The sequence below is a fragment of the Balaenoptera ricei genome, chromosome 12, assembly GCF_028023285.1.
Source record: "Balaenoptera ricei isolate mBalRic1 chromosome 12, mBalRic1.hap2, whole genome shotgun sequence".
NCBI classification, from domain to species: Eukaryota; Metazoa; Chordata; class Mammalia; order Artiodactyla; family Balaenopteridae; genus Balaenoptera; species Balaenoptera ricei.
In genome coordinates this window covers 73,659,241-73,675,853 of record NC_082650.1, presented here as the reverse complement: position 1 = coordinate 73,675,853, position 16,613 = coordinate 73,659,241, and positions in this window count along the sequence as shown.

Genomic DNA, 16,613 nt, shown 5'->3' with positions numbered 1-16,613 from the left:
TCTATCAGCCATTGGTGAAAGAAGTTGAAGACAACACAAAAAGATGGAAAAATATAGCATGTGCATCGACTGGAAGAATTAATACTGTTAAAATAACCATACTACCAAGACAATCTACAGATTTAATGCAATCCCTATCAGAATACCAAAGCATTTTCACAGAACTTGAAAAAGTAATTTTAAAATTTGTATAGAAACACAAAGACCCCAAATAGCCAAACAATCTTGAGAAAGAACACAGCTGGAGGCATCACGCACCTTGACTTCAGACTATACTGCAAAGCGACAAACTGTAATCAAAGAGAAAGGTACCAGAGCAAAAACAGACACAAAGATCACTGGAATAGAATAGAGATCCCAGAAGTAAGCCCACACACTTATATTTAATTGATTTATGACAAAGCAGGCAATATGGAGAAAAAACTGTCTCTTCAATAAGTGGTACTGGGAAAACTGGTCAGCTACATGGAAAAGAATAAAATTAGATTATTTTAGCACACCATATATAAAATAAATGCAAAACTGAATAAAGACCTAAATGTAGGACCAGAAACCATAAAACCCCTAGAGGAAAATATAGAACATTCTTCAACATAAATGATAGCAACAGTTTTAGGTTCAGTCTACTAAGGCAAATGAAACAAAAGCAAAAATAAACAAATGGGACTTCACTAAACTTAAAAGATTTTGCACAGCAAAGGAAACCAAAGACAAAATGAAAAGACAACCTGCTGAGGGAGAGACAATATTTGCACATGATAAGAGGTTAACATCAAAAAAGATGACCAAGCAAGGGTTCATACCTAAACTACAGAAACAGCACATACAACTCAATATCAAAAAAACACCCAAAATCTTTTTTAAAAAAATGAGAAGCCCTAAATAGACATTTTTTCCAAGGAAAAACTACATATAGACAGCCAGAACTCACAAAGATGCTAAACATAGCTAATCGGCAGTAAAATGCAAATCAAAACTATGAGATATATCACCTCAGTCTTGTCAGAATGGCTGTCATCCAAAAGATCACAAATAACAAAGGTTAGTGAGGATGTGGAGAAAGGGAAACTCTTGTACACTCTTGATGTGAATGTGAAGTAGTGCAGCTACTGTGGAAAGCAGAATGGAGGTTCCACAAAAAACTAAAAATAGAACTACCATAATATCCAGCAATTTCACTGTTGGGTATATCAGAAGAAAACAAAAACACTATTTCAAAAAAAAAAATAACTGCACACCAATGTTCATAACAGTGTTATTTGCCATAGCCAAGATATAGAGTCAAACTAAGTGTTCATCAATAGCTTAGTGGATAAAAAAGATTTTTTATGATGACTTCAGCAAAAAATGAAATTTTGCCATTTGCAAGAACATGGATGGATTTGGAGGGTATTATGCTTAGTAAAATAAGCCGCAGAGAAAACAAGCATGGCATGTTATGAGAAAAAAAGCATGGTATGGTATGAGAAAACAAGCATGGTATGTTATCACTTACACGTGGCATCTAAAAAATTGAATACAATAACAACAAAAAAACAGACTCACAAATTAAAGAACAGACTAGTGGTTACCAGCAGGGAGAGATAGGGTGGAGGAGCAAAATAGTGGTAGGAGATTTTGAGGTACAATCCACTATGTATAAAATCAATAATCTACAGTGATGTACTGTATAGCATGGGGAATATAGCCACTCTTTTATAATAACTATAAATGGAGAAGAACCTAAACATTTATGAATCACTATGCTGTACCTCTGAAACTAATATAATAATGTAAATTAACTATAGATCAATAAAATATAAAGTAAGAAACTATAAAGGGGAGACACAGATTATTAGATAGAAATCAATTAAATAAACACAAGTTTTGGAAATCAAGGAATTAAAAAACAACACGTAAGACACAACATTGGCATTTAAAGTGTACAATCTATTCATTTAAAAGAAATCATTTAAGTGGTAAAAAATGGTACCCATTCTCACAATTTTGTATATCTAGGATAAATTATTATCTACAAAAATATGTTACAAATATTCGCTCAAAAAGAAAGAGAAAATTGGGATAAACCCATTTTAGTATCCAAATTTAATATCAAAGTCTCTATGCAAAATTGATTTGAATAAGTTCTGTTAGCCACTTCTAGTTTCTTTGTGATGTAAAATCTTTTAAAGCATAAAAATCAGCCTTTCTACATTATTCCATTAGACATACATAGAAGTTAAAAGAAATGAGAAGACAGAACAATCAACCAGGAAGGTGAATTTACTGAGAAACAGTCATTCGTTCTCCCTCTTCCTTTTCTTTTCCTCCTTTTCCAGGTCTCTTTCGGTTCCGATCAAGACAAATCTTGAGAGTTCTGAGAATATTTCTTTGAGGGCTTCAAATCACCATACCTACATCCTCTGCCACAACTACACACACGGGAACAAAAATAAACCTCTGCTATCTACTCACGTAGGAGGGATTCATGCAAAATAAACTCCTACATGGAGACCAACAGGTGAGTTTTCTACCTGTTCTTTCTAATGTCCTTCCATTATAGTAAATCCCACACATTATGAGGAAGAAACGGTTATGCGAGCTTTTCCTTGAAGTCAAAAATCTTGCATTCATTTCAAGTACCTGGTGATCATAGGGTACAGCCAGGGAAGGTGCCATCCCCCTTGGGGGGAGGGGCGGTGGATGGGCTCCCGCGCCCATGCACCTCCTGATGCACAGATTCTGGAGAAACAAAGGGCGGTCACACCGCAGTCAGCCTGTCAGGCTGTCGGGCCACTGGGCAACCCGACCAGCCTGGAAGTGCCCCATCAGTTTGCTGAAAGCAAAACCCTGTCCCCCCTGTGAAGCCAGGCAATTTGGGTCAGAGAGTCAGAGGAGACCGGTAATCAACTCCTCCTCTCTGCTCACCTCCTTGGGGTTACAGCAACCCCATCTCCAAACCCAAATCTGACCCTGGAGTGCCAAACTGGGAGTGGCAGGTGGGCTCTGCCGGTGCTTCAGCGCCCTCTGGAGGTTGTCTGCTCTAATGGCAACTCTCAGCCCTTCCTCCTCCTCCTTCCCTAGTCCTGGGGGCTGCCTTGGCCTCCTGCAGCTGCTGGCCTGAATTCATTCTTCTTTTTTCTCCAATTACAATGAAGTGTCTTACAGAGGTTTGGAATCTCTTGAAGAAGGAAGATCTTTTAGCCAATACACCTTAACCGTGAGAAGTTGGTTTCAAGAATGAACCTGAAATACTGTATTTTTCTCCTGATGATTCCAAGGAGAGACAGCTCAAGTTTTCTAAATCATAAGAAAAACCAAGGTAAATATGATATTCTGAGCCAGAGATGAAAAAGCAGTTTTTAGCACCCCCTCCTCATGTCATATGACCGGGATTTAAATCAATCAACTGCCACTGGTTTTTAGATCAAGCGACCCAACTTTAAATCCATCAGCTGCTTCCCTGTAACTCACGTGACTTGGCTTTGAATAGTAAGAAATGCAGAGGTATAAAAATGATGTTCTGAACAATAAATGGAAAGACAACATTTTAGAAAGTTTTTTTCCTTTTCGAATGGACCATTCATTGCCTACAGAATAAAGGATTCCCTTGTGGATTTCTTGAACTGTAAACACTTACATTGTCTCCGTTGGCTTGACTGACTTAGATTTTGGGTTTTTTGTTGTTGTTGTTGTTGTTGTCCTTAACATCTTTATTGGAGTATAATTGCTTTACCTTGTTGTGTTAGCTTCTGCTGTATAACAAAGTGAATCAACTATTCGTATACATATATCCCCATATCCTCTCCCTCTTGTGTCTCCCTCCCACCTTCCCTATCCCACCCCTCTAGGTGGTCACAAAGCACTGAGCTGATCTCCCTGTGCTATATGCAGCTGCTTCCCAATAGCTATCTATTTCACCTTTGGTAGTGTATATATGTCCACGCCACTCTCTCACTTCATCCCAGCTTACCCTTCCCGCTCCCTGTGTCCTCAGGCCCGTTCTCTACATCTACGTCTTTATTCCTCTGCAGCGACTCCTGCTAGGGACGGATACTTCCTTTTATGCTCAGGGAAATCCCCTAGTTTGAATATGATTTGAGTTTGATCCTGTGAAACCATCAGAACTTCCCACCAGAGATAAATGAGGAGATTCTGGCCTTTATTAGTATGCATGATGAACACGGGTGTCCTGGCTGTACTTGCCAACCCTCCTATTTTACCCACCTATTTTTATCCACCTTCCTCCCTGTGAGTACCTTTGACCAACCCTGAGTTCAGACTCCTGACCTATTACAGTGACTTTGTCAGCCTTTCTTTAAAAATGGACAGGTAATAAAACGAATTTAACCTAGAAGCAGCAGCTCAGTAAGGGAAATAAAATCATCAGAAGTTATCTAATCACAGCCACAGCCATCCAGGGCTCTGTCTTACCTGCTGGGTCATAAGAATGGGACCTTCCTAAACTTGAACGACATCCAATCAAATAAGTAAAGGTCTGCTCACCTCTGGCTCTTGGAGGGATTGCTAGGCACTCTACCCAGTGTATACTAACTGCAAAACACTGTCATGGTTGTGAAACACCTATGTTCCAGGAAAGCTTTTTGGGGTGCATGGGGAAGGTTTCTTTTTGACATCAAGCAAAAAATAAATCACCAAGCTCTTTGAGCACAGGGGTTCTTAAGAGGGCAGTAGAAGGAAGGAATGGGCAGAAAAGACGATCTCCAGTGAAGTGAAGGCCGTTTTTCCAAAAGAGTAGGATTTAGTCTCAGTTTAAGGAGAACACTTTTAAATAGCTGGGACAGCTCCAAACTGCAGTTTAGGGACCGAGTGCTTCAAAAGAACAGTGCTTTAAAAGTCCTGGCAAGGCAGCAAGAGGATGAAGAGTTGGTTTTGCATAGTTTTGAACACAGGAGTAAAGAAGCAGAGGCATCTCTGACTAAAAGGCCCTGAGATCCTATGGCATCAATGGGTCAGTTGCAGGGGCAGGGGGTGTGGGGGGCGATATTTCTCTCTCAACGTCTCCCAGGGCAGCCACCCCTCCCGACCCCACACCCCCACTCCCTTCACCCTTCCTCCCTCCACTGTTGGGTCCCCAGGGACAGCACTTTTCAAGCTGGAGCCCTCAGGCACCATCTCTGCTGTCTGGATTCTTCCTGGAGCCTGGCAAGTTCTGGGACAGGAAGGCGGGTCTGCAAGGCCGCTGCGGTGCAGTCGGACCTGGAGGCCTGGAGGGGAACTGGAGCCCTGAAGCCCACCCACGTCCTTGAAGCCGAGGGAGGAACACATCCTCCTAACAGTACTTCTCAGGGGTCAGCGTGCTCCCCACCCAACGGTGATCCATACTCACTTGAGGCAGCAAGGACTGCCTCTAACTGGCCCCCTCGATTCCGCCTTAAGGGTCCTCGCACATGTGTGATAGCGCAGGCCCCGGATCTCTTTAGTCAGCTGAGGCCAGTGCTGCCGGCATCCCTCCAGTCCCATCCCCCAGCCCCTCCCTCTGGGACTGTATCTAATAGAAGAAAGAGCACAGAGGAATTGGCTGAATCAAGGGACCTGGGAGCCTGGGGATGAGTTTGAAGACCGAGAACCTAAGGCACAATTACATATTATTGGAAACTCTTGTGGAGTGTGGGGGGGGGAGGTTAGGAGGCTGAGAGGCTGAGTCGACCTGGTGAGTCCAGCCCCAGGACACCACACAGCCCTGTCCCCCTTTCCCTGCCATCAGACAAGCGGTGCCGCAACTCCAGTCGGGACTCTGCACTTCCCCCTCCCTGATTCTCCAGAAGAGCAGGTGGCCCCCCTCTGAGGGCAGGGGCAAGACAACGGACCAAGTCCCCCTGCACTAAGGCGCTACTGGAATCTCTTCCTGAACAGCAGTGCTGGCTTGGAGCGACCCCGTGCACTGCCAAAGTTGGTCTCGTCCTGCAGCTGAGGGACGCAGGCTTTAAGTCAGCTGCCTTGGCTTTAAATCAATCAGTCCCCCCTTTAAGTCAGGTGACCCGACTTTAAATCACTGTGTGCCCCTCAAGCCTGCCACTTCAAAAGTTGGGAACTTCACTTTGATCCCAGCACCTCACACAGCTGAATGCACACTGTAGTCACCCCCAAGCCTGGCTTACAGGCAGGATATAGGTAAGGGGATGGGCTGCACACATGGTGAGGAGGGTGCACTTCATGTTCCAGAAGGGTCCAGGTACTCTGGGTACAGCAAGCAGTGCACGATACAGCAGCTCCCTGGCAAAGCTGGTGATGCACAGGGGGAGCAGGCACACCCAGGCACGCAGAGGTTTCAGGCCGGGAGCTGGGGCACAGCCAGCCGGCAGGGTGTGAAAGCCGAGGATCTGAGCCTTCTTGAGAAAGGCAGACACAGAGGATGGATGAGAAACAAAGACCAGATGAAACATGGATTTGAAAAGCACACCCTGCTCTTGAAATTGGGGTGGGGTCACCCCAGATTTGAGTCTTCTTACGCCCCAGTATCTAGTGCTTTGGCATTTGCCCAATTACTTATAAAATGTGACTGATAATATCTAAACCATAGAATACTGCATTTGGAGTGGTTTTGCGTGTTTATGTTTCTATAGTAGAATAATCTTTTCTACAAGAAAAATGTACACAATCTGAAATAAATTCAAACCCCTCTTTAAAAAGTACTATATCGGACTTCCCTGGTGGCGCAGTGGTTAAGAATCTGCCTGCCAAGGCAGGGGACATGGGTTCAAGCCCTGGTCAGGGAAGATCCCACATGCCGCGGAGCAGCTAAGCCCATGGGCCACAACTACTGAGCCTGCAGACCACAACTACTGAAGCCCGCGTGCCTAGAACCGGTGCTCCACAACAAGCGCAGCAAGAGAAGCCACCGCAATGAGAAGCCCGGGCACCGCAACAAAGAGTAGCCCCCGCTTGCCGCAACTAGAGAAAGCCTGTGCATAGCAACGAAGACCCAACGCAGCCAAAAACAAATTAATTAATTAATTAGTTAACTATTTTTAAAAGGTACTATATCCTTCTGTACAGCTTCTCTGGGAAGAACAGAGAGATGGCGTAGGAGAGTGAGAAAGACCAATATTTAGTGCACATCTCTCATGCAGGTGCTCTGCTGGCTCAGATAGATTTATCCCCACTTTACAAAGGAGGAAATAGTCTCAGAGAGGCTTAGTAATTTTCCCAAAGCCAAACAGCTATGGAGTGGCAGAACCAAGATCTGAACCAAGTCTGTTACCTTCAAAGCCTAAGTCCTCATCACAACAAAACTCAATTAATATTTACATTTATCGAATTACATTGCAACCTGGGGAGTTCTTGGCACAATCCTGAATAAGAGTGAGAAAGAAAGAAATAGCATTGTTCCTACAGTCAACCCAAATTTTTGGAGCAGCTGCTAGATGGCTGGCCCATTTTGGGGTTCAGCAGTGATCAAGACAGGAAGAGTCCTGCTTTCATGAACCACGTAGTGGGGAGGAGAGACGGGTGCAACTTGGGTGAGGGATTTCACCTTGCTGGACCTCTGTTTTGTCATCTGGAAAATGGGATGGCTGTTCCTCATTTTCTGGGATTGTCCAGCCCTCACATTCTCTGATTCCATAAGAAGCATTTGTTTTCCTGTTTCTTTAAAATTCATTCAGGCCGTGAGCTGTGATGAATGTTGTTAGCTGCTCCCCAAAGCACTCTATTCCCACCCTTTTCCTGTGATCAGGTCTTTCCCGAAACATGACTCACAGTCAGTCAGTCAAGTCACAGAACCTAAGGGGCACCCAGCAGAAAAATTCCAACCCTTGCTTCCCAGGAGCTCTGCGGTCTACCTGCCAGGTAAACTTAACTCACCTGGCACAAGGTGGCCATCCCTGGTTTCACATCAACATGATCTCAGGCACAAACCTCCTTGTTTTTCCATTTTGTCTTTAAGTTACTTGTTGAAACAACTGCACAAATATGACACAGATATAAAATCAGGCATCTTCTGCCCCCAGTGCCTACTAATAAATGATTTTCTGCCACTTTAGTGATAAAGATAGAAAATTTCAACATTCTGCTACCCTTATTATTTGTCATTTTTGTTGATATTTCTATTGACTACATCTTTCAATATTTTAACAATGGAACATTTATTTAGGTTGTTCCAGACCCAGCCTTTAGTGGTAAAGGTTTTGTTGTTATATTTCTATTATGTTTCCTTTAAAAATCATTATCCTATTTAAAAGGATTAAGTCAATTCTATAGGCATTTATCTTATGATATTGATGAAATTGATACATAGAGGGCAGTAGTACAAGTTGATTGGACTTGAGAACCTCTATTAGCACAGTTAAGTATAAATATTATCTATATGTAAACCAAAGTACATGCCGAGTGAGATTCTCTGACTTTTTTTCACTGTCTGCCCCTCAAGCCGGTGGGAAATGGAATATTTCTTGCCCTATCAGTAAACAAAGGATGTCACAGTCTTCAGCACTTGCAGCCCTCCAATGTGAGCCGGCGGGCCCTGAGGCACTCAGGATATGCAAATACGGAATGCAGGCCCCAGAGAGCTGAGGTGCATATCAAAGGAAGGATTTCAGTGAGCCCATGCAAAGAAAAGCGCCGCATTCCTCACCTTGGGAGAGCTGGTTTTCCTTAGTTAACAATCACCTTTTGATGTTCCCCATTACCAGTCCCCTGCCCTGTCCCCTCCCCCCGGTACTTTAGCTCAGGGAGGAAGGAGCGCAGAGGGACTCGGCTGAATAAGGGGCCTGCGCGCCTCGGGAGGAGTTTTCAGCCGCTTTCCCCGCAGTCGGGAGGAGGGGCGCTGACGCTGCAGCCAGACCCTGCGCCTCCCTTGCCCCGTTTCCACTCAGGACGCTCAGGCCGACCCCCTCCCCACGCCCACCAGGCCTCGCGAGCCAGGCCGAGGGCAGGGGCGAGAGGAGGGACCGTAGTTCCCGGGGACCAGACGCTGGAGGCCGCTCTTTCTGCACAGCAGCGGCGGGTGGCAGCGAACCCCTGCCCCTCAGAAGCTGGTCTTGTGCTACCGCCTGCGCACCGGACCAGGCGGAGGGTCGGCGCCCACTTACCCGGCCCGCCGTCCCCGCGACTGTCACGGCTTCGGCCGCCGGGGCACCTCCAGAGCCGGCAGCCTCAGTGAGGTCGCCCTCCCCTCGGGCTCTGGGGCAGTTCCGTGAAGGCGGAGGGAAGAGACCCCGCCCGAGCCGGGAGTTCCAGCTCTGAGGAAACGCGGGCTCTGTTCAGCGCGCAGTGGGTGGGACCGCTCTGCCCCGAGGCCTTCCGGGAGGGAGCGGGGCGGCGGGGGAGGGAGCCGCCAGGAGCGCAGGGCCCCGTCGGGGGTCCTGGAGGGGCGGCCCGGCCTGGGGGCCACGCCCACTGTGGCCGCAGCCCAGGCCTTTCTCCTGGAATCCTACACGAAAAAGTTAGAAAGATACACAGTCTATAGTAAATATTCACAAATGATTGTTGCTGCTCTGCTCACTATTCTATTAAAGGTGTAAAATCCATAAAACACTTTAAGTTCAAAATTAAATATGAATTTTTACCTTTCTAATTATGTCTCTGATATTCACAGTTGTGGTTAATGAATCAGAGACTGTGGCATCACTAGTTAAAAATGAGCTTGTTAAAAAAATAGAACTCCTGCCCACCGGACCAACTGAATCACAATCTGCACTTTTACAATCTCCCCAGTGTACTTGTGTACCCATGAATAGTTGAAAGGTACATTTCTACCTCGACAGGTCTTTTCTGTATGAGAAATACACACATTTTATCCAGTTTGACATAATAAAACACTCAAAAATGCATATGCCTGTGTTGAAACCATCATTTTATCATTTCTTTTCCAGACAAGTATAGTCTCTATACTGGTTTTGTGGATCACATGCCATGCTCTTTTCTTGTAGTTAGAAATAAGGTAGAGAAAGTTACTTTGTTAAAAATAAAATATATATATATATATATATTTATATATATTTATTTATATATATATATATTTATATATATATATATATATTAGTGGATAATTGAAGACACTCTTCTAAATTAAAACCTTCTCTTAACTTGCTGTTTTCTTCTTGGGTCTTATTATGAACTCTTCCCGTGGCCACATGGCATGTGTACTTTTAATTTCAGGGACTGCTGACATTCTAGGATGTGGCCATAGATTTCTCTCAAGAGGAGTGAGAATGCATGGACCAAGATCAATGGGAATTTTACAGGGATGTGATGTATAGAAGTATAGGAACCTTCTCTCCTTGGGTGAGGATACCTTCTTTCCAGAATTCCTTATCCAACCACAGGGTTTGGAGTCCTTAATTTGTAGAATGTCTCCTGGAATCTTCTGTTTCCTACAATAGGGTTTCAGATTGCAACGTTTCAGGAAAGATTGGGAGTTTGTGGGTATAATTTTTCTTATTCTTTTAAAATTGCAGCCTCCCTTTTAATATACTTTGTAACTGCTTGGGATGTGTCTATATGAACTGTGTACTATATGCTTCTGTTATAGTCTTTACAATATTATATTGTCTTATTTTCTGTAACCATTTTCCATGGATTCTTTGGACTTAAGGTATATTAAAAGGGAGACTTCGATTCTGGGACTTCCCTGGTGATGCAGTGATTAAGAATTCGCATGCCAATGCAGGGAACCCGGTTCGATCCCCGGCCCAGGAAAATCTCACGTGCCACGGAACAACTAAGCCAGTGGGCCACAACTACTGAGTCTGCACGCCACAACTACTGAAGCCGGTGTGTCTTGAGCCCGTGCACCATTTATTTTTTGGATAATAAAACCAATTCTGAGTGATTAAAATTTAGGCCAGCTAGTCAACATGCTTTATCACCTGTTCTTCTAAAACACTGATCAATGGAACAAGTTTTACTAGAGATAACAGTGTAATTATGTTCTGGAGTTCATATGCGCAATATGGTTTATGACCTTGATGAAGGATCACGACATTTCAACGGTATAACTGCTCTTAATTGTCTGTTTGTTCAACGATTAAAGTCTCACGTGATCTGAGTTCAGACTGGAGTCATCCTGGTTGGTTTCTGTCTATTACAGATTTCTTCCAGTATGAAAGAAAGGACAAGGGCAATACGGATAACTTTACGAAATGTCTTCAAACTAAATGATGATATAATCTACATTCAATTAATTTATACATACCCTACTGTAGAACAGGGTTCGTTACGCTGGCAGAGCCCGGTAATTATGTAAAACTGAAACTTTTTCTGCACTGGTTCAAGTCCTCTTCCTAAGAATATGTTTATAATCAACATTCTTTCACAAATTACCCAATTTAATTCACCATAGCATACCTCATATTAACTAAATGGAAAATCCTAGGCCATATACAAATCCAGAAAGAGCCAAAAATCATCAGCCCCCATGGATGATTACAACCCATTGTTGAGGCTTTCAAATTACTTATTAAAGAACCACTATGTCCATCAACATCATCAATGTATATATTATTGCCCCAATGCTAGCCTTAACCCTGGCTCTCACAACATGAATTCCTCTTCCCATATCTTATCAACTAATTAGTATAAATGTAGGCATATTATTTCTATTAGCCATATCACACCGAGCCATTTATTCCATCCTCAGGTCTGGATGAACTTCGCATTCAAAATACTCACTCACTGGAGCTCTAGGAACAATAGCACAGACAATCATCTCATATGAAGTAATGTAGCAGTTATTCTCTTCTCAGTCTTACTGATAAATGGATCATTTACACTTTCAACAGTAATTATTACACAAGAACACCTATGACTAATTTTCTCCTGACCGCTACCCAGAATTTGATTATCTCCGCAGTAGCAGAAATCCAATGAAGCCCCACTTGATTTAACAGAAGTAGCATCAAAACCTGTATATGTCTTCAATGTAGAAAATGTAGCAGGCCCATTCACCCCGTCCCTCCTAGAGAATATGTCAATTTCCCTATAATAAACATTTCCACAGCAATCTATTTTTAGGAGCATTCGACAATCCCTAGGTGCCAGAATTATATACAGCCCAAGTCATCATTAAAACACATCTAACAATCTCCTTTCTATGAATTTGAGCCTCCTACCTACAATTTTGATATGATCAACGCATACATCTCTTATAAAAAGTTTTTTTTACGACTAACATTAACCCTATGTATATGAGAGTTTTCACTACTTGTCATCATACCAGGCAACCCACCACAAATTTAAGAAATATGTCTGACAAAAGAGTTACTTTGATAGAGTAAATCATAGAGGTTTCAATGCTCTTATTCCTGGAATTGAATTCTTCCTAATAATTTTACATTCTCCATGCTACCTACCACATTACACCACATGCTATATAGTAAAGTTCTCTAAGTAAGCTTCAGGCCCATACCCCCAAAATATTTTTGTATATCCTTCCTGTGCAAATAAACTCTCATTGTTTTTACCATCATTCTACTGACCATTTTCTCAGGAAATATAATTGTATAACCAGCTCACACTGGTTAATGGTATCCCCATTCTAATAAAAAACATGAACCCATAAGCTACAGAAGCATCCAACAAATATTTCCTAAAACAGTCCACCACATCAATACTACTTATAATGGCTATTATCATTAATCTAATATACTCTGGTCAAAGAGCACAATGAATAACAAAAATCTTTAATCCAGCAGCATCCAACCTCGTGACAATCGCCCTTGTCACAAAAGTAGGACTTTCCCCATTTCACTTCTGAGTGCCTGAAGTCACACAAGGCATCCCATGAACAGCAGACCTGATGCTATCAACATGACAAAATTGCACCCCTATTAGTTTTATACCACATGTCACCATCCATCAACCTAAATATACTATTAATCATAGTGATATTATAAATCATAGCTGGAGGCTGAGGCAGACTTCGCCATACTCACCTGGAAAATATTACACCCTCCTCATCAATTGCCCATATAGGATGAATAACAGCTATTATAATGTATATTCAGATTATAACGATCCTAAACATACTAATTTATATCATAACAACACTATCTTCTTCTTATTTATGCCCAGATCATGTACTACAAGAGTATCATTATCACACACATGAGGTAAAACACCTCCCATCACAATCATTTTCCTCACCATTATAGTATCATTAGGACATCGCCCATCACTATCAGGGTTTCTACCCAAATGAATAATTATCCAAGAGATAACAAAAACGACAACATCATTCTACCAACACTAATAGCCATCATAGCAGCCCTCAGCATATATTTCTACTTGCAGCTAACATACTCCACATCACTAACTATATTCCCTTCGTTAAACAACACAAACACAAAACAATTTGAACGTACAAAGAAATAACCTTCCTATCATTACCAATCATAATACCCACACGATTACTACACACAACACCCATTCTATCGGTGCTGGACTAGGAATTTAGGTTAGTTCAGGCCAAGAGCTTTCAAAACCCTAAACAAGTGAAATTTACTTAATTCCTAAAAATAAGGATTGCAAGACTTTATTCTACATCAATTGAATGTAAAGCAAACACTGTATTTAAGCCAAATCTTTACGAGATTGATGAGTTTTAACCCCAGGAAACTTTAGTTAACAGGCAAATCCTCTAGTCAACTGGCTTCAGTCTACTTCTACTTCATTTGAGAAAGAAAAAAAGAAAAAAAAGCAGGAAAATCACTGGCAGAATTGAAGCTGCTTCTCTGAAGTTACAATTCAATTTGTTGATTCACCACAGGGTTTGCCAGAAAGAGGGCTCAATCTCTGTCTTTAGATTTACAGTCTAATGCTAACTCAGTCATTTTACCTCTGTTCATACACTGCTGATTATTTTCAACAAATCACAAAGATATCGGCATTTTATATTTACTATTTGGTGCTTGAGCTGGAGTAGCAGGCAGCACCTTAATTATATTAATCGAGGCTGAGCTATGCTGACCTGGACCGCTACTTGGAGATGCCCAAATCTGTAAGGTAGTCATAACAGTCCCTGCACTTGTAATAATTTTCTTTATAGCTGTACCCGTTATGATTGCAGGCTTTGAAAACTGACTTGGGCCACTAATAACTCAGACACCTGAAGTAGCATTTCCCCCAATAAATCATATAAACTTTTGACTACTTCCCCCATCATTCTTACTCCTACTCATATCACCAATAGTAGAAGCTGGTTCTGGTACCAGTGGAACCGTGTATTCAGCTCTAGCCTGCAATCTGGCCCATGCAGGAGCCTCTGTCGACCTAACTGTTTTCTCCTTACATTTAGCAGGTGTCTCCTCAATTCTTGGTATTATTACTTTTATTACTATAGTCTTTAATACAAAACCAGCAGTCATATCCCAATACCAAACACCATTATTTGTTTAATCTTCCCCAACTATAGCCATATTACTATAATTACCAATCTCAGTCCAAGCAGCCAGAATTGCCATGCTGTTAAGAGATAGAAATCTAAACACTACTTTCTTTGACCCTGCAGGAGGAGACCGAATCCTATACCAACACCTATGTTGATACTTTGCTCACCCTGAAGTCTGTATTCATGGCCTAACAGGGTTTGTTATAAACTCACATATCATTACATACTATTTAGGACAAAAATTGCCTTTCAGCTATCTGGGAATAGTATGAGTCATGTCCACTGGTTTTTTAGGAGTTCTCTTGTGGGCCCATCATATGTTTACCATAGGGATAGCTGTGGACTCAGGAGCATACTTTGCATCAGCTACCGTAATTACTTCTATCCCTACAGGAGTAAAAGTATCTAGCTGATTAGCAACTCTTTATTTAATTTTTCTTTTTCTTTTCTTTTTTTTTTTTTTTTTTGTGGCTGAGTTGGGTCTTGGTTGCTGCGCATGGGCTTTCTCTGGTTGCGGTGAGCGGCAGCTATTCTTCGTTGCGGTGTGTGGCCCTTTCATTGCAGTGGCTTCTCTTGTTGCAGAGCACGGCCTCTAGGCGCGTGGGCTTCAGTAGTTGTGGCTTGCGGGCTCTAGAGGGCAGGCTCAGTAGTTGTGGCACACGGGCTTTTTGCTCCGCGGCATGTGGAATCTTCCCAGACAAGGGCTCGAACCCGTGTCCCCTGCATTGGCAGGCGAATTCTTAACCACTGCGTCACCAGGGAAGTCCCTGGTTAGCAACTGTTCACGGAGGTAATACTATATGACCTCCCAATATATTATGAGTTTTAGGCTTTAGTTTTTCTTTTTACAGTAGGTGGTTTGACAGGAATCATCTTAGCCATCTCATCCCCAGACATTGTCCTCCAGGATACATACTATGTAGTAGCACACTTCCATGACCTAATGTCCATGGGAGCAGTCTTCACTATTATAGGAGGCTTCCTACACTGATTCCCACTATTCTCAGGTTATACAGTTAACTCAGCATGAGCAAAAATTCACTTCACAAGTATATTTGTAGTAGTAAATATGACTCCCTGCAGCACTTTCGTGGCCTCTCAGGGATGTCACTACGTTAGTCTGAGTACCCTGAGGCACACACAACATGAAATATTTTGTCTTTAGGCTCATTCATCTCAGTAGCAGCAGTAATGCTGATAATCTTCATACTTTGAAAAGCATTTGTGTCTAAACAAGAAGTCTTAGCAGTGGAAATTGCTACTCCTAACCTAGAATGGTTACACGGATGTCCTCCACCATATCCTATGTTTCAAGATCCTCCCTATGGAAATGTAGAATAAGGAAGGACTCAAGTCCTTTTCAACCAGTTTCAAGCCAACACCATAACAATTATGTCTTCCTCAATAAATGAGATAAAAGTAAAAAGTGATGTAGCTTTGTCAAAGTTAAATGATAGGCTAAAATCCTGTATATCACTAAGGCATATCAATTTCATCTAGGCTCTCAAGATACAACATCACCGATTATGGAAGAACTTTTACATTTTCTTCATCACACATTAATAGTGATTTTTAAAATAAGTTCTCTAGTCCTCTATATCATTTCACTAATATTGACATCTAAACTCATATGCATACAGTAGATGCACAGGTAGAGAAAATGTGAACAATTTACTAGCTATTATTGTAATCTTAATTGCCCTATCATCATTGTGAATCCTTTACATGATACGTGAAATCAATAACTCTTCCCAAACCATAAAAAACTATGGGTCAGTAATGATACTGAAGCTACAAATACACAGATGATGAAGATTTAAACGTTGACTCCTCTGTAATCCCCACATCAGAGCTAAAACCAGGAGAATAATGACTAATAGAAGTCAACAACCGAGTAGTTAGGGATAGTCATTGAATATTAGTTTCATCTGAAATTGTTGTACACTCCGGAGTTGTTCCTTCTCAGGCCTAAAAAGAGCTGCTATCCCAGGACGCCTAACTTAAGGAATCCTAATATCAACAGGACCAGGCCTATGTTGTGGACAAGAGAGCTCGTTTTCCTGAGTTCAAAGACAGGACAGAGGGATATGGCTGAGATATGGGGTGAATCTGGAGCCCATGGGGATGCACTCTCCAAGCTCCAGTATAGGAATGGGGCCGCTAGGGTCCCAGGCCACCCACCACGCCCTCTCGAGCAGGATCTGGGCAACATTCCCTGTCAGTGATGAGGCAGCCCTAGCACTTGTCACGCCCCGATGTCGTGTCCTATGTGGGCCCCATGCTC